The sequence below is a fragment of the Thalassophryne amazonica genome, chromosome 7 (genome assembly GCF_902500255.1).
Source record: "Thalassophryne amazonica chromosome 7, fThaAma1.1, whole genome shotgun sequence".
Taxonomy (NCBI): Eukaryota; Metazoa; Chordata; class Actinopteri; order Batrachoidiformes; family Batrachoididae; genus Thalassophryne; species Thalassophryne amazonica.
The window spans coordinates 10,854,126-10,881,577 of record NC_047109.1 but is presented as its reverse complement, the minus strand read 5'-3'; the positions used below and the strand labels follow the sequence as shown (position 1 = coordinate 10,881,577).

The 27,452-nt window shown below is 43.1% G+C and overlaps 1 long non-coding RNA gene across 1 annotated transcript; it reads left to right on the top strand.

Moving 5' to 3' along the window:
- Positions 1 to 762: 762 nt before the first annotated feature.
- LOC117513623 lies at positions 763 to 24,484 on the top strand. The gene is made up of 3 exons (XR_004561653.1): positions 763 to 773; positions 16,323 to 16,330; positions 24,319 to 24,484. It is a non-coding gene; the product is annotated as an uncharacterized LOC117513623 (long non-coding RNA).
- Positions 24,485 to 27,452: the final 2,968 nt, after the last annotated feature.

Sequence of the window (27,452 nt, the reverse complement as noted above, 5' to 3'; positions counted from 1 at the left end):
TGTGCCTGGTAATAACCTACAATACAATGACCTTGTCTGGCATTGAAAGTGAAGATCATCAATAAAGGTCAAAGCCCATGCATGCATGCTTTGTTTGAACTATACTCAACAAAAATATAAACGCAACACTTTTGGTTTTGCTCCCATTTTGTTTGAGATGAACTCAAAGATCTAAAACTTTTTCCACATACACAATATCACCATTTCCCTCAAATATTGTTCAAAAACCAGTCTAAATCTGTGATAGTGAGCACTTCTCCTTTGCTGAGATAATCCATCCCACCTCACAGGTGTGCCATACCAAGATGCTGATTAGACACCATGATTAGTGCACAGGTGTGCCTTAGACTGCCCACAATAAAAGGCCACTCTGAAATGTGCAGTTTTATCACACAGCACAATGCCACAAATGTCGCAAGATTTGAGGGAGCGTGCAATTGGCATGCTGACAGCAGGAATGATAACCAGAGCTGTTGCTTGTGTATTGAATGTTCATGTCTCTACCATAAGCCGTCTCCAAAGGCGTTTCAGAGAATTTGGCAGTACATCCAACCAGCCTCATAACCGCAGACCACGTGTAACCACACCAGCCCAGGACCTCCACATCCAGCATGTTCACCTCCAAGATAGTCTGAGACCAGCCACTCAGACAGCTGCTGAAACAATCGGTTTGCATAACCAAAGAATTTCTGCACAAACTGTCAGAAACTGTCTCAGGGAAGCTCATCTGCATGCTTGTCGTCCTCATCGGGGTCTCGACCCGACTGCAGTTCGTCGTCGTAACCGATTTGAGTGGGCAAATGCTCACATTTGCTGCCGTTTGGCACGTTGGAGAGGTGTTCTCTTCACGGATGATGCGAAGGAGATGTGTTGCACTGCATGAGGCAAATGGTGGTCACACCAGATACTGACTGGTATCCCCCCCCAATAAAACAAAACTGCACCTTTCAGAGTGGCCTTTTATTGTGGGCAGTCTAAGGCACACCTGCGCACTAATCATGGTGTCTAATCAGCATCTTGGTATGGCACACCTGTGAGGTGGGATGGATTATATATTATACATACATTATATATTATATTATACATATTACACTAGAAGTCTTTCAGAAAGCGCTGTAACTAGGTTTAAGGATATGATTCCTTCTTTATGTTCTCTAATGCCATATACCAACACAGTGCAGAGTAGCTACCTAAACTCTGTAAGGGAGATAGAGTATCTCGTCAATAGTTTTACATCCTCATTGAAGACAACTTTGGATGCTGTAGCTCCTCTGAAAAAGAGAGCTTTAAATCAGAAGTGTCTGACTCCGTGGTATAACTCACAAACTCGTAGCTTAAAGCAGATAACCCGTAAGTTGGAGAGGAAATGGCGTCTCACTAATTTAGAAGATCTTCACTTAGCCTGGAAAAAGAGTCTGTTGCTCTATAAAAAAAGCCCTCCGTAAAGCTAGGACATCTTTCTACTCATCACTAATTGAAGAAAATAAGAACAACCCCAGGTTTCTTTTCAGCACTGTAGCCAGGCTGACAAAGAGTCAGAGCTCTATTGAGCTGAGTATTCCATTAACTTTAACTAGTAATGACTTCATGACTTTCTTTGCTAACAACTTTTAACTATTAGAGAAAAAATTACTCCTAACCATCCCAAAGACGTATCGTTATCTTTGGCTGCTTTCAGTGATGCCGGTATTTGGTTAGACTCTTTCTCTCCGATTGTTCTGTCTGAGTTATTCTCATTAGTTACTTCATCCAAACCATCAACATGTTTATTAGACCCCATTCCTACCAGGCTGCTCAAGGAAGCCCTACCATTATTTAATGCTTCGATCTTAAATATGATCAATCTATCTTTGTTAGTTGGCTATGTACCACAGGCTTTTAAGGTGGCAGTAATTAAACCATTACTTAAAAAGCCATCACTTGACCCAGCTATCTTAGCTAATTATAGGCCAATCTCCAACCTTCCTTTTCTCTCAAAGATTCTTGAGAGGGTAGTTGTAAAACAGCTAACTGATCATCTGCAGAGGAATGGTCTATTTGAAGAGTTTCAGTCAGGTTTTAGAATTCATCATAGTACAGAAACAGCATTAGTGAAGGTTACAAATGATCTTCTTATGGCCTCGGACAGTGGACTCATCTCTGTGCTTGTTCTGTTAGACCTCAGTGCTGCTTTTGATACTGTTGACCATAAAATTTTATTACAGAGATTAGAGCATGCATAGGTATTAAAGGCACTGCGCTGCGGTGGTTTGAATCATATTTGTCTAATAGATTACAATTTGTTCATGTAAATGGGGAATCTTCTTCACAGACTAAAGTTAATTATGGAGTTCCACAAGGTTCTGTGCTAGGACCAATTTTATTTACTTTATACATGCTTCCCTTAGGCAGTATTATTAGACGGTATTGCTTAAATTTTCATTGTTACGCAGATGATACCCAGCTTTATCTATCCATGAAGCCAGAGGACACACACCAATTAGCTAAACTGCAGGATTGTCTTACAGACATAAAGACATGGATGACCTCTAATTTCCTGCTTTTAAACTCAGATAAAACTGAAGTTATTGTACTTGGCCCCACAAATCTTAGAAACATGGTGTCTAACCAGATCCTTACTCTGGATGGCATTACCCTGACCTCTAGTAATACTGTGAGAAATCTTGGAGTCATTTTTGATCAGGATATGTCATTCAAAGCGCATATTAAACAAATATGTAGGACTGCTTTTTTGCATTTACGCAATATCTCTAAAATCAGAAAGGTCTTGTCTCAGAGTGATGCTGAAAAACTAATTCATGCATTTATTTCCTCTAGGCTGGACTATTGTAATTCATTATTATCAGGTTGTCCTAAAAGTTCCCTAAAAAGCCTTCAGTTAATTCAAAATGCTGCAGCTAGAGTACTGACGGGGACTAGAAGGAGAGAGCATATCTCACCCATATTGGCCTCTCTTCATTGGCTTCCTGTTAATTCTAGAATAGAATTTAAAATTCTTCTTCTTACTTATAAGGTTTTGAATAATCAGGTCCCATCTTATCTTAGGGACCTCGTAGTACCATATCACCCCAATAGAGCGCTTCGCTCTCAGACTGCAGGCTTACTTGTAGTTCCTAGGGTTTGTAAGAGTAGAATGGGAGGCAGAGCCTTCAGCTTTCAGGCTCCTCTCCTGTGGAACCAGCTCCCAATTCAGATCAGGGAGACAGACACCCTCTCTACTTTTAAGATTAGGCTTAAAACTTCCTTTTTGCTAAAGCTTATAGTTAGGGCTGGATCAGGTGACCCTGAACCATCCCTTAGTTATGCTGCTATAGACGTAGACTGCTGGGGGGTTCCCATGATGCACTGTTTCTTTCTCTTTTTGCTCTGTATGCACCACTCTGCATTTAATCATTAGTGATCGATCTCTGCTCCCCTCCACAGCATGTCTTTTTCTTGGTTCTCTCCCTCAGCCCCAACCAGTCCCAGCAGAAGACTGCCCCTCCCTGAGCCTGGTTCTGCTGGAGGTTTCTTCCTGTTAAAAGGGAGTTTTCCTTCCCACTGTAGCCAAGTGCTTGCTCACAGGGGGGTCGTTTTGACCGTTGGGGTTTTACATAATTATTGTATGGCCTTGCCTTACAATATAAAGCGCCTTGGGGCAACTGTTTGTTGTGATTTGGCGCTATATAAAAAAAATTGATTGATTGATTGATTGATTATCTCAGCAAAGGAGAAGTGCTCACTATCACAGATTTAGACTGGTTTGTGAACAATATTTGAGGGAAATGGTGATATTGTGTGTGGAAAAAGTTTTAGATCTTTGAGTTCATCTCATACAAAATGGGAGCAAAACCAAAAGTGTTGCGTTTAGATTTTTCATGCACCTGATAATGACCCTACCATATCTAACGTTAAAGCTCACGGTCATAGGTCAAGGGTAAGTGGCAAAGTGTACATGGTCTAAGGGTTGAACTAATTGAGCTTTGTCGTTAATGTTTTGGCATGTGCCGGGTAATGACCTTACCTTCTCTGGGCTTCAAAGTCAAGGTCATAGGTAAAGGTCAAAGTCCATGTGTGCATGCTTTGTTTTTAACTAATTCACCTTTGAACTTGATTTTTTCAAGCATCTCTCTGCGATTGAATGTTTAGACAACTGAATGTTTAGACAATAGGTCAAGGGTCAATGTCAAAGCCCATGTGTGCATGCTCTAAATTTTCACTTCACAATAATCTGAATCACCATAATGTGTAATAACACAGTAATAAATTGACCATTAACTCATGGAGCCACATGATGGCACAGTGGGTTCTTCTCTTATACAGTCCAGTTATCTTTGACTGTTGAGTGTCAGGCAGCGGTTAGAGAGGTCAGAGAGGTGGGCTTGTGACCAGGGGATCCTTGGCTTGAATCCCCATTAGACAAGAAACTCACCAAGGTGCCCTTGAGCAAGGCCCTTAATCCCCAAGCCACTCCCGTTGTGGAGTAGAACATCTTGCATGGGAGGAACAGAACATGCTTTCAGCATCTGCATTGAAAGAATTGTAGAATTGCAACCCAACAACAGTAACTCCATCAGATATTTATTAATAATGATAATAATGATGATGGTGATGATGATGATTACATAAAAACAAGCCTGTGGGAGAAAGAACCAGAACAAGATCAGGTTACTGAATACATTCACAGACGGTTTCATCACGGTTGTATGATTGTGTGAGTGCAGGTCAGCAGAAATTTGGTTTCTGCTTCTGCCACTGGTTCTTATGAACCTGTCAGAAACCCTCTGGGTCTGGGGCCCCCTGCCTCGGGTCCAACACTCGAGGAATCTGGCTGGTGGCAAAGGCAATGAGCCGAATCTCCCTCTCACAGCTGCACACACAGCCGTGACATGCACCGGAACGCCTGCATGACTTCACACAGCCGGTGGATACTGCAGCTCTGCAGACACACATCAGACACCTGCAGAGGAGCCTGAGACTTTGTTTTAATGGGGGATGAATATCAGGGAGGTGTAGGATTTTATCAGCCTCACAGGCACCATGAACAAAGAATTTGGAGTTTTGATGGATGGCTGCAGCTTCCATCGACCAGCCAAAGGTTTGAATCTGTAGACTGTTACCGTGTTGATGACATCACAAGGGCTGTGATCTCATCCTTGAAGAAGAGTTGAAACAAGCAGCACTTTGAAAATCTCATCGGCCCAGTGTTCTGAACTCCATCCCAGACCTGAAAAGCTTCACAGCTTCAGCTCAAGGCAGCAACATTCTTCCAAACTCAGCACAGCTCTGATCAGAAGATCTCAGCTCAGCTCCTTTCACCCCAAAACAAATGTATTCGGCTTTACGCCAGCCAAAGAAAGTTGGGATGGGGACAGTTTATTCTAAATATAAGGATTAAATCATCACTTTTACAGCCAGTTGATGAACACAAAAACATTTCCAAGTCACTGAGCATGTCTTGAACTTCATGACCATAGGTAAACTGAGGGTTTCCCCTTCGGGCTCAGCTTGGTCTTCACCACGGGGGTCCGGTAGAGTCCACAGGACCTCAGAGGCTGCCTCAATCTGTCTGTCGATCTCACACTTGTTGTTGGAGTGTTGTCCTCCCCCCCAACCATTGTCATATTTTATATTAATGTTGCCATCTTTTAGTCTGTCACAGTCTGCACTGTGCCACAAATTCAGTTAGTTGAGGTGATTATGAGACGTGGACGTCACTCTCAAACAGAACCAGACTCAGCTGTTTCACAGCCCGTCAGTCTGTTCAAAGCCTGACTGAGTTTCCATTTGAAGTGACATCCAACCCGCCCGGCGTCTTTTAAATGATTTTTTTCCTAAACTCAGCAGCAGTAGCTCTCATTTTGGAGCGACTTCAAAGAGCTGCTGGAAGAACCTTGTTGTTGCACGTAGTCAGGAGACTGAACCCCCCCGCTCGCTCTGAGGGCTGGTGCCTGCTTCATGAGATTACACTGGTCAAAAAAAATTCTTGCATGAACTTTTGCAATGGATTTAGGGTAATTTTGGGGTGCTGAATCCAAATCTGAGCTCAGATTTCTTCTATCACATCACGCTTTTTGCAATCTGCATGTTCCATATTGGTGGATTACGCAAAAGTTGCTCATTCACTCACAAGTTTGACGTCACTAATCATGCACAAAAGCAGCTTCAAAAGCATTGTTTTTAAACCAGGTTCATAAAATGTGAACACGAGTTGTAATACGCCAAAGAGGAGTGCGAGACTGCAGCTTTTGCTTCCATGCTTGATATGAGAAGTAGCCACAAAGTTAGAAAAATAGCTGTTTCAAGACAAAGTGGTAAGGCTAAGAAATGTTGCCATTTTAAAACATATACGAGGTCTGTTAGAAAACTATCTGACTTTTTTATTTTTTTCAAAAACTATATGGATTTGAATCATGTGCGGTTGCATCAGCCAAGCTTGAACCTTCGTGCGCATGCGTGACTTTTTTTTACGCCTGTCGGTTGCGTCATTCGCCTGTGGGCAGGCTTTGAGTGAGCACTGGTCCACCCCCCGCGTCAGATTTTCATTGTCAGGAAAATGGCTGAGCGATTGGAGCAGCGCTGAATCAAATTTTTCCAGAAACTGTGAGAGACAGCCAGGTGGAAACCATTCGGAAGATTCAGACAGCTTTCGGTGAGGATACTCTGGGCGTCACACAGATTAAGGATCATTACAACCGGATTAAAGATGGCCCACAGCGGCGCAGGGTGCACCGCGCTTCGAGCGGCCATCGACAGGCTGAAACGACCAGATCATTTCCAAAGTGAAGGCTGTGTTGATCCGGGACGTCGTCTGACTACCAGAGAAATTGTGGAAGAGTTGGACATCAGCACTTTTGCGGCACATTCCACTGTTACAGGAGATTTTGTAATGAAAGACGTGCGGAGGAATCCGCGCGTCAGGACGGAGCTGCTCATGGAGCACAACAAAAAGCACGTCCGTGTTGGAAGTCTCACAGGACAAGTTGTGACATGTCCAGCTGTTACACAATTTCTCGGATACTCACTCGACTGATCCTGGATGTAACTTTCAGCATTGATGGTGCCATCACACGTGTAAGTTGCTCATGCCATGGGCACTAACACACCCCCATACCATCACAGATGTTGGCTTTTGAACTTTGCACTGGTAACAATCTGGATGGTCTTTTTCCTCTTTTGTCTGGAGGACACAACATCCATGATTTTCAAAAACAATTTGAAATGTGGACTCATCAGACCACTGCACACTTTTCCACTTTGCATGTGTCCATTTCAAATGAGCTTGGGCCCAGAGAAGGCGGCAGCGTTTCTGGATGTTGTTGATGTATGGCTTTCGCTTTGCATGGTAGAGTTTTAACTTGCATTTGTAGATGTAGTGACGAACTGTGTTAACTGACAATGGTTTTCTGAAGTGTTCCTGAGCCCACACAGTAAGATCCTTTACACAATGATGTCGGTTTATAATGCAGTGCCGCCTGAGGGATCGAAGATCACGGGCATTCAATGTTGGTTTTTAGTCTTGCCGTTTATGTGTAGAAAGTTCTCCAGATTCTCTGAATCTTTTGATTATGTTATATAGATGATGGAATCCCTAAATCCCTTGCAATTGAATGTTGAGAAACATTGTTGGACTGTTGGATTATTTTTTGACACAGTTGTTCACAAAGTGGTGATCCTCACCCCATCTTTGCTTGTGAACAGCTGAGCCTTTTGGGGATGCTGGTTTTATACCCAATCATGACACTCACCTGTTTCCAATTAAACTGTTCACCTGTTGAATGCTCCAAATAGGTGTTCTTTGAGCATTCATCAACTTTTCCAGTCTTTTGTTGCCCGTCTCAGTTTTTTTGAAATGTATGCAGGCATCCATTTCAAAATAAACAAATATTCGCACAAAAACAATAAAGTTTATCAGTTTGAACATTAAATATCTTGTCTTTGTGGTGTATTCAACTGAATATAGATTGAAGAGGATTTGCAAATCACTGTATTCTGTTTTTATTTACATTTCACACAACGTCCCAACTTCATTGGAATTGGGGTTGTATTTGTATACTTTGGTCAATAATGTTCAAAAAGGGTGCAAGCGTAAAAGCAGCTTTGTAAATGCATTCTTAAGGGAGTAAATGGCTTCCATTGCAAACATTATTCCATATATGAGTGCTTAAACGCAACATAATTTTTTAAGTTTCTGCAAAAAATATAATTCTTTTAAAACTTGTTTTCCTATCTCAAAACACTGGCAAAAACGAATACCAGATTTGGATTCAGTGTCCTCAAATGACCTAAAATCTGTTGAAACCCTCCATGCAAGAAAAGTCGTGTTGACCAGTGTTATCTCATAGTATAGCAAAGGTGGACAAGCATGATGTCCATTAACTTAAAGGTCGGTTGTTCAGTTCCCACCTCAGGTGCCTATAAATTCTTCTTGCTCCCAGTTTGCTGTTCATCATCTGGCATGGCAGCACCTGACGCTGGTGTGTTAATGAGTGAATTTATGAATTGCTGTAAAGCACTTGAAGGATCGGCCGTCACATGAATCTGATTTTTAGAAAACATTCCATTTACTGTAATGTGCGTGTAGGTTGAAGTCAAGAGGAGAGTTTGCCAACACCAAAACTATTCCCACTTTGCTAATTTTTAGGATTTGATCAATTATAAGTTGGCATAATGGGGGTATGCAGAGCAGGCAGCTCAGTGGGAGAGATATTGGCTACCAATATGTCAAACTGGCTTTGATTCCCTGTCACGCTACCTGCCTGTGTCCTTGGACAAGACTCTCCATCAGTCTTGTTCCAGTCCATCCAGCAGGAAACAGATACTGGCCTTGGTTGGGGAAGTAACTTCAATGGACTGGAGGCCTGTCCGGGGGGAGTTGTAGCTTCATGCTGTAGTATCTGGGGATAAGCACCGGCACCAGTGGACCTCAACGCCAACATAGGACTAACATCCTTATTCTATTCTTCATAACAGTGTCTAACTGTAAACAGAATGGTTAAATGCAGAGGACAAATTTCATTATATCTACAACTACAGTATGTACAGTGACAATAAAGATGCTTCTTCTTCTAATGGAAATATGACACATTTCAAAAATAGATGAAATGGGGATGGATGGATGGATGGATGGATAGATAGATAGACTTCCTCGTCACAGTTGGAAAGCTTTATAAAGTTTTTTTTGGACAACAAAATATAATTTTGATAACCAGCAACAAGTTTTCTCTTTAAAGTTCAGCAACAGCAGGAAAAGTAAAATCCAAAGTGTTTTTGCTTCACTAGAGCGGTGCTGATGTGCATCGCTCTCTCTCACTAAGTCCTTTATAGACCCCAAGACCTGCTGGTGCATATCTCCAGATTCTGTACAGTGAACCGGATGAGAGCCTGTGACTCCCCCTGGGTGGGACGTCAGTCTGACGTAGGTTATTTCTCCAGCCAATGTCAGCACCCATTTACAAAGCATCTTGTCCAAGGACACAGACAGGAAGCATGAGTGGGATTCGAACGCGGGTCTACATGTTGGCGGTCCAGCTCCTTGTCCACTCAGCTGCCCACTCTAAACTCTGCAGGCTGCTCTCTTCTGCTGTCATGACAACCAACTGCATCATATTGATGAGTGAGTGAGTGCTGTTTTTCTCCTGTGTGTGTTACCTTTCCTTGAAAGCTCCACTTAACTAAATCCATTCGTTGTAAGCTATGACAGCAGTGGACACACAGACACAGAGGGAACAGAACACACAGACACACTGACACTGAAAGGTCACTGCTGCTTGATGGGGTGATTTTTCAATCTATTTCATTCCTGTGGAAGTAATGATCTCGGACAGATCGGTGCTTTTAGCAGCTGAGATGTTTGACCGAGGACACTGGAGGCACAGCTGGGAGCGCTGGTCATTTCTGGCTCGTGGTTCAGACTGGGTCTGATTTCTGCTCTTGGGCTTTTAGGTCACCTGCAATTTGAAACAGCACCACGAGATGTCAGTGTTGCACCAGCTATTTCTACATTAGCAGCTTTGGTGTTTTTGTGATTTACTGTGGACTGGCCTTTGAGCTGCACTGTCCTAGCAAACTGCATCTGTGAGACACAGCAGATTGTGAAGTGGGTGTTGTGATTAAAACAACTACACAACTGAGAAACAAATGAAATAGAGAGAGACACAGAGAGAGAGAATTCTGGAGAGGGAGAGGAAGGGACATGGAAATAGAGACTATAATGAGACTCAACGCCATAAGTTCTTTTCATTAAGCTGCGTTCACATGCATACAGATATAGAAACAAAAATGTTTAAATATATTTATGTATATATACTTGCAGTGTTGTTTAATATAATATGTACACGGTGGTCACAGGCGGCATTTAAATTTTAACTGTGGTTGGAGGGGATGGAGGAGGTAAAAGCAGCAAAGTAAATGAGCACAATGGCAAGGCATAATTCAGATTTATATTTTAATCCATAAGGATTGTTTATCCAGGCATGTATGGGTTAATTAGAGCTTTGAATCAGCTTGAATACAACTTACAAGGCCTCATTCATAAAAATCCATCAAGAATCATGATGACAGGAAAAAAAACCCATCACAGTAAATGAACAGAATGGCATATTTTCCCCCCAAATTTCCACACTTTACATAAAACATTTTTTTCTACCCAGGCATGTATGGCTTCATTAGAAAGAACAGTTAAAGGGCTTTAAAACAAGCCTACTTTTATTAAAACATGTTAACAAATATCGACAATAGAGAGAGAAAAGCAGCACAGTTTGTCAAAATTTCTCCAAATTTCTGCATTTTACATAAAAGTTTTTTTCACCCACACATGCATAGGTTCATTGGAAAGAGCTTTCAAAGAATTTGCAATCTGTAATCGAATTAATCGATTAATTGTTTCAGCCCTAATCTCAAACCTTTGAAACTTTCATTATTTGGGTTTTTTTAAGCTCTTCACCATCATCATTAGTGATACAGATTAAATTATGTCACCTCATGATGTCACAAAGCCCATGAGAACAAAGTCTCATATGTCATCAAGGCATGTGACCTATAACCCATCACAAAGGACATAAAATGCACTTTACAAATGTTTGTACAGTTGACAGCATCACTGTGACCACAGCAGCGAGCAAACAAAGAAATTAATTCTCCACATTCAAGAAATTTTAAGAGCATCACTACATATTTAAATATTCAAGGACAGACTGGTAAGTTTTTGCTCATTTTGTTCTCCATTATGTTTATCCTGGACTTTCTGTCAAGCATTTACCAAAAGGTAAAGGTACTGTGAGCGCTGTATGGAAGCAGAATCTCTGAGTCTTTTGCACTGAATACTGGCGTTCCTCAGGGATGTGCTCTGTCCAATGCTTGCATGTACTGGGAGTTTGGAAACCAGCACTTTAGGTGCTTTGTTGGTGAAAAAGATGAAACGACATTGACTTCACAGGCGATGCTGTGATCTTTGCAGTCAAGAATTGGATTGGATCAGTGTATGATTGAGACCACTGTTTAACAGGTTTGTGTTTTTTTTAAATCATTGACCCAAAACAAACGACACGTGACGTCACTGCTAAAGGCTTTGTCAAATAGTTTGTTTTCACGCTAATAATTGTCACATTCTGATGATTACAGTGTAAAGGGCAAAGCAGAATAATAGGCCGACTCGTGTTTATTGATAGAGATCAAACTGTTTCTACAGTTTAAGTAATTTATGTGAGAAACTTAAATTTAACATATTTTCTCAATGGAGTTTGGCACTACGCTGTACGATTGGAAATATTATTCAGAAAACTTGCCGTTTCCAGCTTTCTCCAGTCTTACTTAAAGTCACACCGACCTGCTTTGGGCCTCAAGACGTCGTTGTCCATTGTTGACCCGGTTTCGTCTGCCTGGACTTGAAGTGGGTTCGTTTCCAGTGCGGATTCAGGCCACAGTTTGTGACAGATCGTGTCCCTGACAGCTTTAACACTATCGCCCGTAACGGAAAATAAAAACTCCATGTCGATTTGCAGCAAGTTTAACTAACTAGGAATAAAGCTTCCATGGCTGTTTAAAAGACGCTGCATGAAGCTACAGACACAGACTGCTGCGCAAAACTTTTGAGGATTTACATTCCAAAACAGTATCAATCAATCAATCAATTTTTTTATATAGCGCCAAATCACAACAAACAGTTGCCCCAAGGCGCTTTATATTGTAAGGCAAGGCCATACAATAATTATGTAAAACCCCAATGGTCAAAACGACCCCCTGTGAGCAAGCACTTGGCTACAGTGGGAAGGAAAAACTCCCTTTTAACAGGAAGAAACCTCCAGCAGAACCAGGCTCAGGGAGGGGCAGTCTTCTGCTGGGACTGGTTGGGGCTGAGGGAGAGAACCAGGAAAAAGACATGCTGTGGAGGGGAGCAGAGATCGATCACTAATGATTAAATGCAGAGTGGTGCATACAGAGCAAAAAGAGAAAGAAACAGTGTATCATGGGAACCCCCAGGCAGTCTACGTCTATAGCAGCATAACTAAGGGATGGTTCAGGGTCACCTGATCCAGCACTAACTATAAGCTTTAGCAAAAAGGAAAGTTTTAAGCCTAATCTTAAAAGTAGAGAGGGTGTCTGTCTCCCTGATCTGAATTGGGAGCTGGTTCCACAGGAGAGGAGCCTGAAAGCTGAAGGCTCTGCCTCCCATTCTACTCTTACAAACCCTAGGAACTACAAGTAAGCCTGCAGTCTGAGAGCGAAGCGCTCTATTGGGGTGATATGGTACTACGAGGTCCCTAAGATAAGATGGGACCTGATTATTCAAAACCTTATAAGTAAGGAGAAGAATTTTAAATTCTATTCTAGAATTAACAGGAAACCAATGAAGAGAGGCCAATATGGGTGAGATATGCTCTCTCCTTCTAGTCAATCAATCAATCAATTTTTTTTATATAGCGCCAAATCACAACAAACAGTTGCCCCAAGGCGCTTTATATTGCAAGGCAAGGCCATACAATAATTATGTAAAACCCCAACGGTCAAAACGACCCCCTGTGAGCAAGCACTTGGCTACAGTGGGAAGGAAAAACTCCCTTTTAACAGGAAGAAACCTCCAGCAGAACCAGGCTCAGGGAGGGGCAGTCTTCTGCTGGGACTGGTTGGGGCTGAGGGAGAGAACCAGGAAAAAGACATGCTGTGGAGGGGAGCAGAGATCGATCACTAATGATTAAATGCAGAGTGGTGCATACAGAGCAAAAAGAGAAAGAAACAGTGCATCATGGGAACCCCCCAGCAGTCTACGTCTATAGCAGCATAACTAAGGGATGGTTCAGGGTCACCTGATCCAGCCTAACTATAAGCTTTAGCAAAAAGGAAAGTTTTAAGCCTAATCTTAAAAGTAGAGAGGGTGTCTGTCTCCCTGATCTGAATTGGGAGCTGGTTCCACAGGAGAGGAGCCTGAAAGCTGAAGGCTCTGCCTCCCATTCTACTCTTACAAACCCTAGGAACTACAAGTAAGCCTGCAGTCTGAGAGCGAAGCGCTCTATTGGGGTGATATGGTACTACGAGGTCCCTAAGATAAGATGGGACCTGATTATTCAAAACCTTATAAGTAAGAAGAAGAATTTTAAATTCTATTCTAGAATTAACAGGAAGCCAATGAAGAGAGGCCAATATGGGTGAGATATGCTCTCTCCTTCTAGTCCCCGTCAGTACTCTAGCTGCAGCATTTTGAATTAACTGAAGGCTTTTTAGGGAACTTTTAGGACAACCTGATAATAATGAATTACAATAGTCCAGCCTAGAGGAAATAAATGCATGAATTAGTTTTTCAGCATCACTCTGAGACAAGACCTTTCTGATTTTTGAGATATTGCGTAAATGCAAAAAAGCAGTCCTACATATTTGTTTAATATGCGCTTTGAATGACATATCCTGATCAAAAATGACTCCAAGATTTCTCACAGTATTACTAGAGGTCAGGGTAATGCCATCCAGAGTAAGGATCTGGTTAGACACCATGTTTCTAAGATTTGTGGGGCCAAGTACAATAACTTCAGTTTTATCTGAGTTTAAAAGCAGGAAATTAGAGGTCATCCATGTCTTTATGTCTGTAAGACAATCCTGCAGTTTAGCCAATTGGTGTGTGTCCTCTGGCTTCATGGATAGATAAAGCTGGGTATCATCTGCATAACAATGAAAATTTAAGCAATACCGTCTAATAATACTGCCTAAGGGAAGCATGTATAAAGTGAATAAAATTGGTCCTAGCACAGAACCTTGTGGAACTCCATAATTAACTTTAGTCTGTGAAGAAGATTCCCCATTTACATGAACAAATTGTAATCTATTAGACAAATATGATTCAAACCACTGCAGCGCAGTGCCTTTAATACCTATGGCATGCTCTAATCTCTGTAATAAAATTTTATGGTCAACAGTATCAAAAGCAGCACTGAGGTCTAACAGAACAAGCACAGAGATGAGTCCACTGTCCGAGGCCATAAGAAGATCATTTGTAACCTTCACTAATGCTGTTTCTGTACTATGATGAATTCTAAAACCTGACTGAAACTCTTCAAATAGACCATTCCTCTGCAGATGATCAGTTAGCTGTTTTACAACTACCCTTTCAAGAATTTTTGAGAGAAAAGGAAGGTTGGAGATTGGCCTATAATTAGCTAAGATAGCTGGGTCAAGTGATGGCTTTTAAGTAATGGTTTAATTACTGCCACCTTAAAAGCCTGTGGTACATAGCCAACTAACAAAGATAGATTGATCATATTTAAGATCGAAGCATTAAATAATGGTAGGGCTTCCTTGAGCAGCCTGGTAGGAATGGGGTCTAATAAACATGTTGATGGTTTGGATGAAGTAACTAATGAAAATAACTCAGACAGAACAATCGGAGAGAAAGAGTCTAACCAAATACCGGCATCACTGAATGCAGCCAAAGATAACGATACGTCTTTGGGATGGTTATGAGTAATTTTTTCTCTAATAGTTAAAATTTTGTTAGCAAAGAAAGTCATGAAGTCATTACTAGTTAAAGTTAATGGAATATTCAGCTCAATAGAGCTCTGACTCTTTGTCAGCCTGGCTACAGTGCTGAAAAGAAACCTGGGGTTGTTCTTATTTTCTTCAATTAGTGATGAGTAGAAAGATGTCCTAGCTTTACGGAGGGCTTTTTTTTTATAGAGCAACAGACTCTTTTTCCAGGCTAAGTGAAGATCTTCTAAATTAGTGAGACGCCATTTCCTCTCCAACTTACGGGTTATCTGCTTTAAGCTACGAGTTTGTGAGTTATACCACGGAGTCAGACACTTCTGATTTAAAACTCTCTTTTTAAGAGGAGCTACAGCATCCAAAGTTGTCTTCAATGAGGATGTAAAACTATTGACGAGATACTCTATCTCACTTACAGAGTTTAGGTAGCTACTCTGCACTGTGTTGGTATATGGCATTAGAGAACATAAACAAGGAATCATATCCTTAAACCTAGTTACAGCGCTTTCTGAAAGACTTCTAGTGTAATGAAACTTATTCCCCACTGCTGGGTAGTCCATCAGAGTAAATGTAAATGTTATTAAGAAATGATCAGACAGAAGGGAGTTTTCAGGGAATACTGTTAAGTCTTCTATTTCCATACCATAAGTCAGAACAAGATCTAAGATATGATTAAAGTGGTGGGTGGACTCATTTACTTTTGAGCAAAGCCAATAGAGTCTAATAATAGATTAAATGCAGTGTTGAGGCTGTCATTCTCAGCATCTGTGTGGATGTTAAAATCGCCCACTATAATTATCTTATCTGAGCTAAGCACTAAGTCAGACAAAAGGTCTGAAAATTCACAGAGAAACTCACAGTAACGACCAGGTGGACGATAGATAATAACAAATAAAACTGGTTTTTGGGACTTCCAATTTGGATGGACAAGACTAAGAGTCAAGCTTTCAAATGAATTAAAGCTCTGTCTGGGTTTTTGATTAATTAATAAGCTGGAATGGAAGATTGCTGCTAATCCTCTGCCCCGGCCCGTGCTACGAGCATTCTGACAGTTAGTGTGACTCGGGGGTGTTGACTCATTTAAACTAACATATTCATCCTGCTGTAACCAGGTTTCTGTAAGGCAGAATAAATCAATATGTTGATCAATTATTATATCATTTACCAACAGGGACTTAGAAGAGAGAGACCTAATGTTTAATAGACCACATTTAACTGTTTAGTCTGTAGTGCAGTTGAAGGTGCTATATTATTTTTTCTTTTTTAATTTTTATGCTTAAATAGATTTTTGCTGGTTATTGGTAGTCTGGGAGCAGACACCGTCTCTACGGGGATGGGGTAATGAGGGGATGGCAGAGGGAGAGAAGCTGCAGAGAGGTGTGTAAGACTACAACTCTGCTTCCTGGTCCCAACCCTGGATAGTCACGGTTTGGAGGATTTAAGAAAATTGGCCAGATTTCTAGAAATGAGAGCTGCTCCATCCAAAGTGGGATGACTTAGTGATGACTTTTGCCAGTTATGAAGAAAAATATTACATGAAGGTTTTAAGAAAAGAGATGAGGAGCCACACTGTTAAAGTGTACCAATATTAGTCATAAATATAACGTTAGTCGTGCTACCTATTACCCATAAACACAATACGCACATATTAAGTAAAAATTTACGCCATAAAACAAGCATACTGAATAATTTTATCACAGGAATAACCCGCTTAGAGAGAACCAATGGGGAGCAGTTTTTGCTGGCCAGAAGTGACGTACAGTCGTTTCCGGGTAAGCACGTTCACATCTCATTTAGTCAAGATCCGCGGTTCATACAGCGTTTAATATGCAAAATCACGGCTTATCACTTCAATGAAGTCGGTGTAAACAGCTACCTGTACGAACCGGAGAGGGAGGAGGAGGCTTCAGGGGATGAGTCCTCACATTCTAGTGATTCCGAGGAGGAAAATGCGGCCAGAGATGTGTGTGACGGCAGGTCCAAAATGGCTAGCACTCCATGGTGCCAAAGCGGGCATTGCTCTGTCATGCAAACAGACATGGAGTCATACTGTTGCAAAGAGCATGAAGTCATTGCAGACCGACTATTAGACAGCTGCATAACTTCAACTCCTCATATTCACAAATATATACTGCACAAACCGTCCCTCAGGGAAATGTATTTGTTAGTGTGTCATTTGAATGCTTCCCGCTACTTCATCCGGGTGTAACAGGTGTATTCTTCATTGGGGTGGATGTAAGTGGGATGTTTTGATCTGTACTGTGATAATTGTGATCATGTGTTATTTTCTTTCTAAGTGGTGTTTAGTCCCCTGATGTGGACTGAAAACCTGTTTGGTCTATGGACTATGAAGACAAATTATGAAGACAAATTTAAAAGTAAACAATTAACCATGTAATTTTCTGTTATTTATCTCTTTCAGATATCTTCCTTCAAGTCGTGTGGCCTGAATCTTCAAACAAACTCAGTGCAGCTGTCAGACATGGAGGATAAGATGCACAGGCTGATGGAAGTTGGCTGATGGCTGAAGTTAAGGAGAATTATCAGAGGGCTATGACACAATCTCTGGAACATTACCAACAGAAATTGGCTGTTCAGGAGGCACACTACACCAGAATGCTGGCAGCCCAGGAGGAACACTATGAAGAGATGCTGGAAGCCCAAAAACAGGTCACCAAAGAGCTGCTGGAGGCCCAAGCTGGTCACATCACACACTGTTGGTCTGTTTTTTGCCAGACTTTTCAGGTGTTTCCTCTGAATATGTTTCTGGATCCTCCTCCTTTGAGAGTGAGAGAGGCCTGGAAGAGTGCCTGGAGTCATTGGACAGAGGTGTTTGGTGATGCTGACATCTTTGCAGGAGAACGAAGATCCAAGTGTTTCAGGTCCCGGTGCTTTCTGCCTTACTGTATGGTTTAGAGAGCTGGATGTTAACCAGTGACCCTCAACAAGTATAAGAGGTCTTTGGTACTCTCTTGGGAGGAACCTTAGGCACTAGTGGACTGATTGTGTCTAATGAACATTTCCTGGGGAAGACTCAGAAGAAACATGGCATTTCCATTGTGAGGCAAATCCAGTTGTGACATTTTAGACATGGGACGCATTTCTCTGTGCACAATCCAGCACGCAGGTGCCTCAGTGTTAAGGATGCCAGCACTTGGAGAAGGTAAAGTGGATGTCCACATTTGACCTGGCTCTGGCATATATTTGATTGCTGTAAAGAGGTCGTGATGGACGACTGGTTCTCTGCCTGGGTGGATGACGTTAACAACCCAAGGTGGCTTGCATGGATGCAGAAATGCACAGTACCAGTGCACGGCTCCCATACCTGATATAAAGGACCAAACTGTTTCCACTGGGAAATTTGCTTTCCACCTGATAGTTGAATCAAAGTCAGAAAATGCAACAAGTGGGGAGGTTTTTTGTGTCAAATGACAAAGTTAAGGTCATTGGCACCAAGAGGTTAAAAAGCTGAAACTACTGACGCCATTCAAAAATTAATCATATTTTGGAAGGAATTAACCTGCACTCAGGGTGTGATGTGTCCACAGCTGAATATGGCACCAGGCTGTTTTTACAGATAGTCCGTCATCCAAATTGAGGCAAAGTGGGTGAACGCCGCAGCAGGAGGGGCCCGCGCTGTCCAGCTTGGGGGTTGAAGGCTGCAGCAGTAAAAACTGCGCTGCCTTTGAGGTGGCAAGGAGGAAGCCAGGGTGAGGGGAGTGGAGAGACACGGGGGGGGGGTAATAAGGATGGAGGGAGGGAGACATGCGTCATGTGCAGATGAATTAAATTTCTGTCAATTTCTGTCTGTGTGTGTGTGTGTGTAAAGTCTGAGAGTTTCTGTCTGTGTGTTTGTAAAGTCTGATGTTGCTCGGCAACAGCAGGCTGGAGCATGGGAATAGATGAGAAGGGGGAGCTGAATTCCTTCTCCAAGGTCGTAGATCCTTCTGGGGGAAGAGCAGGGAATTCGGCCTTCAGGAGCCGATAAGGCTGCCATGTTGATGTTTGGCGGAGAGATACAGAATTCTATTTACTGCACCCCTGACCATCGAGAGTCCAAATTTATGAAGAATATTCTCTGGTCCTCAGCATTACAATCCTTTTCAATGCAGTGATTTGCTCCGAGATTGAATCCATATTGCATTTGAGTTCAAGAATTCACGCAGTCTGAGATTACACAGCATTGCCCAACTCAATCATGAAGGACTGATGAGGGGACAAAATTCTGGAAGCAGCCATCTTGCTAATATTCCTGTGGGTCAGGGCAGCACACAAACCAATCAGCACCAAACCTCCCACCATAAAAGTGAATACGAATGAATCCTCAATGTCTTCCACAGAGAGTGGAGCCACATGTCACACTCCATTCTCTCAGGCATCGAGAGCATAGCCCGCTGGGTAGGCTCCATTAGGGCACGCAGGGTCCTTCAACCCTGATCTCCTTGTCGAAAACAAATGGTGTCAATGGTGTTGAAAGACCAGCTGATCAATTCTATAGTTAATCCAAATCATAATTTGAAGAATTCACAGTCTGGTGAAGCTGAGACTTTGAAGGTCAGAGCAGAGATAGAGAGCAGAAAGGAGGAGAAGAGAGGGGAGGAATGCGACCGTCCTTGCCAGAGTACCAAGCGACTAAAAGTGGAGAGGAGCGCTACAGCGGCCTCAGCAGAAGCAGCAACTTATGAGGCTGCAGCAGCAATGGAGTCAGATCCTCTGGATGACGCCCAGATTTCTCCTGAAGATCGTGTTCAGCAGACCAGCGAATATGTGCAGGCCCACTACGTGACACCAAACGCTCAACACGGTTCGCATTTCCTCCACTCTCCCTTAGCGTGTTTTGTCTGTGAGGCTGCCAGCCCTGCTCCTCTGCAAAAAGGCAAATTGGATCTGATCTAGTGGTCTCTGAACACTACTGATACTATTTTTTCCACAAGACACTCGGGAGCGGAGGACCTGACCTGTCCTGCCGGGACACGTGGCGGGTTACGTGATGGACAGCTGGAGGTGGCAAGTCATGTGCCTGTACACATTGTCGATGGAGGACGTTGAAGATGTTTACTTAAATTTGGAGCTGTGGTGACTGGGTTTCTGCTGTGTGGAGCGGCCACAGCACTGGTGTACTAGAAAATTAAGAAGGTGGAGGCGGCATTAATCGGCCCATCCAGGCTGCCCCACATGATTGATTTGATTGGAAGGGCAGTGTCAGCTCAGTCAGCAGGTGTTAACCGTGCGTTGGAATCCATCTCGGGGAGAATGGCTGCACTGGAAAACTGCTTTGATCGTCTGTAAGACCACATCTCTCCTCTATTCAGATGTATTGGGAGCCACTCTGAAGTTTCAGACTGTGGAATCTGCCAGGCGTCTGTTAATCTGGATATCTATTTGGTTTCCAAACACCAGCTGTCCTTCAAGGCCGCTGGGAGAAAATCCTCCCCCTGAGGAACACTCCTGATAGCCTCGCTCCTCGTCTCCCCCTGCTTCCTCCCTCCCTTCCCAGTCCTGAGATGTTGACTGTGGGACCTTGTGGACTGATTCAGGACTGGGATCCCCCCCAGGATGGACAGATAAGGCCTGTCGATGGCGCCTCATGCGGCCTTCCGGGCTGTCTGTCTGGACACTGGACCACTCTCTGCCCCTCCCTCCCTGTGGCAGGCCTCGTTCTCTCTCAAGCTGGTCTTGGTGGCGTGACTTACAGTTGCAGCGGCCTTCACCCACTTTACCTCAATTCGGATGACGGACTGCGTCAAGTTTAGTGAACATAAACAATGTCAAATGTATATGTGTTGTCTTTAATTTTGATGTGTGCCATTATTACGGTAAACAAGTAGTAATTGTGGATTAATTACTGTATCTTGTCTGAGGTAATCGGAGTGTAAACATAATTGCCCTTTTTTGGGATCAATAAAGTTGTCTGAAGTCTGAAGTCAAACCAAACCAGTGGCATCATGTTACCACCAAAACCCTGCAGACCATGGGACTAGACCTGTTCTAGCAGCTCATCTGCAGCATACCACCTGGCTTTCTGGCCCACAGTTCCTGTCACAGGCTGACACTGACCAGAGAGACACAGTACAGGACAAAGAGACTTTTGACCTTGTGGACCCCTCAGCCGATGTTGAAATTGCCACTTCCCTGGCAACAAAAATAGAGGAAAAGGGGCTTGGGTCCCACAGGTTTGCATGTTTCTCAAGTTGGAAGTCCCTGGTAAGAGCAATAAAAACTCTTATTCACCTTGCTAAGTCATTCTCTAAAGCATCAAGTACATGTAAAGGTTGGCACTGTTGCAATCTTACAAATACTACAGAACTCTCACAAGCCAAAACAGCAATCATTCAGTGCATTCAAACAGAGACTTACAAAGAGGAAGCAGAGAGCCTTAGGAAAGGCAAAGAGATCCCCTCCTGCAGTCCACTTAAAAAACTTGACCCCTTCATTGATAGTGAGGGTTTGTTAAGGGTTGGGGAACGCTTAAAATCAGCAGATCTGGCAGATCTGGAGAAACACCCCTTGGTAATCCCGGGTACTCATCATGTGGCCGTTCTTTTAGTTATGTTATGTTTCGGACGCGGGCGGAGAACCGACCCAGCGTTTGAAGGACCCAGCATAAAATAAGCAGAGCACGGTTCAAAAGGTAACAGAATTTAATAAACATAACAGTGAGTGATATTAAACAACTAAACAGTCTGCGGTCTGGTGAGGTGAAAACACGGCACGCTCTCAGCAGCGCAAACGGTCCGGAGCCACAGCAGTTCGGACCCAGGGACCCCGCCGACACCCCCCAGGTGGCCGCGACAAACCGAGTCTGTGAAGAAAGAAAACATGAGGTGAGTCCAACTCCACACAGAGAGACACAACTCAAAGGTGCACGCAATCAGCAAACACTTCCTGGCTTAAATCTATATATCAGCTTCTCACCCTGCAGGCACGGAACAACTCAGTTCAAATCTCCACTGCAGCAGAAGCTGATTAGACAATTAGCATAACGTGACAGCTCACTAACACAAGCTGTGAGGGACACCAAATCCACTGTCATTACTTCATAAAAGTCACCAAAACCAAATTACCTCAGGAAGTGTGCTGAAGAGCGTGAGACCTCACCCAATCCTCCTTCACAGACTGTGGCGTCAAACCTGGAGCGGTCTCTGCGTCCGTGATGGTGAGATTGTTCTCCTGACGTCGATCTCACACGTCTGCTCACAAGGTCGAGTCTCTGGCAATCACACACTGTGCATTCAAGGTTTAAATGCAGCAATCTCTGATTAAGACAAAATACACCACAGCTGTGAGTCCTGATGACCTGCACGTGATAACAAGCCTCAGGTGTTCAGGGTGAGGTCCTGATGCTCAGCCACTCAGTCCTGAAGGCATACCACCTGGTGGGAGAAACAGAAAACAAAAACCAAGCCAGCCAAACACCCCAGCCCACAACAAGTTAGACATTACCACAACCAAGTAGCTAACCAAGGTCGACAGTTCACTGAAGGGGCTCTGCGCACAGCAGGACTATGGGTTGTTGGGGGCAAGAGACTAATTTCCAGCACCCTTCACAAATGTGTCACATGTAGGAAACTGAGAGGCCGACAAGAACAACAAAAATGGCCAGCTTGCCTGCAGACAGACTTGCAGTTGACCCACCATTCATTCATATAGGCCTGGATGTTTTTGGGCCTTGGAATGTCACATCCCACCGCACAAGAGCTAATAGCGCTGACAGTAAAAGGTGGGCTGTACTGTTTACCTACCTGAGTACCAGGGCCGTACATATAGAAGTCATAGAGTCAAGAGTTTCATAAATGCCTTGCGTCGATTCCTGTCAATCAGAGGACCTGTGAAACACCTACGATCAGATCAAGGCACGAACTTCATTGGTGCCTGTAAAGAATTACAAATCAATCAATCAATCAATCAACTTTTTTCTTATATAGCGCCAAATCACAACAAACAGTTGCCCCAAGGCGCTCCATATTGCAAGGCAAGGCCATACAATAACCATGAAAAACCCCAACGGTCAAAACGACCCCCTATGAGCAAGCACTTGGCCACAGTGGGAAGGAAAAACTCCCTTTTAACAGGAAGAAACCTCCAGCAGAACCAGGCTCAGGGAGGGGCAGTCTTCTGCTGAGACTGGTTGGGGCTGAGGGAAAGAACCAGGAAAAATCCATGTTGAAGATCCAGAGATCAAAAACTACTTACAGGTCCAAGGCTGCACTTGGACATTCAATGCCCTGCATTCATCCCACATGGGAGATATGTGGGAGAGAATGATTGGACTCGTCCGACACATCCTTGATGGCTTGCTATTAAGAACCTCAACCACCTGGCTCAAACATGAGGTATTAGTCACCCTTATGGCTGAGGTTATGGCCATAATGAACACTAGGCCCTTAGTCCCTGTTTGAAGGCCAGTGCTGTTTCAACACCACTTGGAGACTTTGAACTCAAAGACCTTTACAAGGCCCAGTGGTGACAAGTTCAGGGTCTCGCGGATTGTTTTTGGAAGAGATGGAAACAAGAATATCTTGCCACACTGCAGACAAGGCGAAAGTGGAAGGGAGAGAAACCAAATGTTAAACAGGGTGATATTATTCTGTTAAAAGACAATCAAGCAAAGTGTAATGAGTGGCCTGTTGGTTTGGTAGTCAAAGCTATTCCCAGTGAGGATAACAAAGTGAGAAAGGTTAAGGTTGTGAAACAAGGTACTGCCAAAACATACCTTAGACCTGTTACTGATGTAATAGTACTTTTGTCTTAGATTGATAAAAATGTTTAAATAAGAGTGGTATATTTATTAAGGCGGGGAGTGTACTGTTACACAGAGAGATGCGTATGCAGAGAAGACTGTGTGTATTCTGTTTAATTCCGCTGCTGCCCCCTAGTGACCGGATGTGAGTAGGGTTTAGTTTCTTCTTCTTCTTCTCTCTCTCTCTCAAAAAAAAAGGTCAGTCGGGCTAACCACAGTGTGGTTCAAACACAGTTTCATCAGCGTTCTTTAACCCTTGGAGTATCTTTGTCCGTAAGTTACCAAATGTTATGGTGTTGTAACCAGTGTTGGGCATGTTACTTTGAAAAAGTAATTAGTTACAGTTACTATTTACTTCTCCCAAAAAGTAAATGAGTTACTAACTGAGTTACTCCACTATAAAAGTAACTAGCTACCAGTAAAAGTAACTATTGCGTTACTTGCCCCGTAGCCCCCCCCCCTTCTCAGAGCATGTTTCATAAGCCAGATGCATAGAGAGCAGGACAGCAAAGACAAGTACCTGCACAGAGGTTTGCATTTATTGCAACTCAACGCGAACTATAGACAACGGATGGACATACAGTTCTCAAAATATGTTTTTAAAAAGAAAAGTATACAATTTAACAGAGGCTCATTTAAACTGAACTGAAAATGTATATGGATTTGTTAAATCCAACTTAAAGTCCATAACATGAATTCATTCATCTTGCATGTATGCAATCATTTATCCAACCAGCCAACCCAGTCGTCTCACCAACAGCAAAGACCTGCACAAAGGTTCTCATTTACTGCAACTCTAACTTACCAGAACGAGTACACAACTATCGCCAACGGATGGACATAAAGTGCTCCAATTTTGTTTCTTAAAGAAAGTAAATAGCTTAACAGGAGTGCTTTTTAAATTGAACTGAAAACGTTCATGGATTTGTTAAATCCAACTCTAAACATGCATGCATTCCTCTGTCCATCCATCCACCCACCCAACCCAGTCATCTCAACATTTTAGCCCTTAAACCAGTGGTTGTATCGTAGGAGAAGCTTCTCAAACTTGAGGCCAGAGAGTCTGTTCCTCTTTGGTGTGATGACCAGCTTCCTCAGGCTAAACAGTCTCTCCACTGGAGCACTGGATGGAGTGGCAGCATTATACTTCAGGGAAATTCTCTTTATAAGAGGAAATCCATGAAGTGAGTCCATCCCTTGGGCTCCTGATTTCAAATAATCTGCGACTTGACTTTCCGCAGTAGCAGAAGTGTCATCATCATCATCAAAGGAGAAGAACGGTTTTCATCATCAAGGTCTCCAGGGTAGGTAGCAGCGTGCCGTGGTAGCAGTTGTCCTCTCCCTGGAGGATATCTAGGGCGACTGTCAGCGGCTTCATCGCAATGCAATATTCCTTCAGGAGCTGATGCTCTTTTTCTGTGATTGCTTTTGAGCCCAACTTGAATGAGATGGTGTTGAGGTCGACTATGGGAATCTCGCAGATCCTAGCTAAGGCTTCATAAAAAGAATTCCATCTGGTACTGCAAGGCACTATCAGCTTCTTTGCACCCACATCCTCTACAGTCTCTGCGGCCACTGTGGAACGGCTGGCCTTATTCCACAAGGCTGTGCATTTTGCAGTTGCACTCCTGTAAACTGCCTTCTCTGGTCTGGAGAGAATCCACTTCTCAATGTCAGAACAAGACACAAGGTTCAGTGTGTGTGATGCACACCTGTAGTGTGGTGGCAAATTAATCACATCGTCATCCTCATCAACGCGGCTTTGCAAGACATCATTCATGTCATCAAAAGTCACATCATCTTCCTCATCCCCAGAGTCATCCTCCTCGACTGACTGATACCTCTTAAAAGCCTTAATGAAATTTGAGCCATTGTCAGTGACAGTTGCCGTTATTTTGTGAGAAATGAAATATGACGAGTGGATGTTGTCAAGCTCTGTGGCAATGCTCTCGTGTGTATGACGGCCCTTAAACCATCGGCATGCCAGGGCAGCTTTTTTTCGTTCCATGTTTGCTGGTGGATGTATCCAGTGTGCAGTTATGCCAAGGTAGCTTTTATTGTGTGCAGTCCGTATGTCTGCAGTAGTTGCCAAATATTCCAGCTGTTCAAATTCTTTTTTGAGCTCAGCATTCATTTTAACATATTCGGCATCAATGTATTTCGAAAATGTCTTTCTACAAGGCGGGCCGATGCCTCCTTTTCTCTGTATTTTTCCCTATCAGAGCCCTGAAGGAGTCTGACTCCACTGTTGACATCGGCAGCATGTTCTCCACAATATATCTCCCTATCAAGTCATAGAGCTCTGTCTGCGTTAGTTTTTGGGGAGCTGAAGCACAAAAATCAAGCTTTTGCTGCTTACACGGTGAGGGTCCTTCACCATGCCCTTTGTTAGCGGACCCCACGTTAACACCAGCCTTGCTACCTGTGTCTTGGGCCACTAGTTTCATGGAAGCGTGAGCCGTCGACAGGTGTTTCAGTAGGTTTGAGTTGCTTACACAAGACGTGGACAAAGTTTTTGCTCGGGGACATAATGTACACTCGACGTGTACATTTTTACCTTTGACCTCAACGAGGTTAAAGTAGTGTCTGTATTTCCATCTGGCAAACGCTGTCTTCCCACTTGAGTCCTCCTCACTCACCATCTCTCGCTATGTGCTATAAACACCCGCCCACCTAGTTTCTCTGATTGGCTGAAGACGTAATCTTACTATACCTTAGCCAATCATCATTGCTTAGGCGGTTATCTCACCCTCCCCTCCCTTGTCACTCACACACACACACTGACAAGACACACACACTTGCAGCTGAGAGTCCTGTGTCTGTATGCGTGAAGTAAAAAAAAAAGTTTATTGAGCGGCTTCAGTAACGTGCAGTAACGGGGTGTCGGTAATGGTAACGGCATCATAGTGACAGTCAGAGTAATTAGTTAGATTAATCACTACTGAAAAAAGTAACGGCGTTAGTAACGTTTAGTTATTGGGACCTAACAAACTGGCTGTAGTAAAATGCAGAGGACATTCAAAAGACCAAGCAGTAAATGTCTATGAAGGAAACAATCAGGCAGACATGGCAGCAAAGGCAGCTGCAGGGTACCAAGGAGAGTTGATTATGTACACAGAAGAGGAAGAAACAAAGTTGCAAGGACATACATTAACAAAGTGGGATGTGTGTGAGATGCAAGATGATGCAGGAGCATATGAGAAATCAGTGTGGAAACAATATGGAGCAATAGAAAAGGACAGGCTTTGGAGATTTATTGATGGGAGAATCTGCTTGACATCAGCATTGGCACATATAATTGATGGAGCACATGGTATGGCTCATTTGTCAAGAAGGCATACAGAAAAAATCGTGTTAACACTGGTGGCATCCCAGACTAACTGAACTGATTAAACATCAATTGAAAAACTGTAAGGTATGTCTGGAGTACAATGCGCGTCCAGGCATGACCCCACAATGGGTCATATCCGGTGCCATCTGCTCCTTTTCAGGACATAGTAATTGATTACACAGACATGGGCCCAGAAAACCGAACTTAAGGCTACAGGTACTTGCTGGTCATTGTTGATTCTATACAAAGTGGGTAGCGGCCTTCCCCACCAAAAAGGAAGATGCTGCATCACTGTGCAAATATCTGATTAATCAGTTCATACCTAGACATGGGTTTCCAAGATCAGACAATGGTTCACATTTCAAAAAAAAAAAAAAAAGTATGGGCATTAACCACAGATTTGGCTCCGTTTATCACCCACAGTCCCAAGGA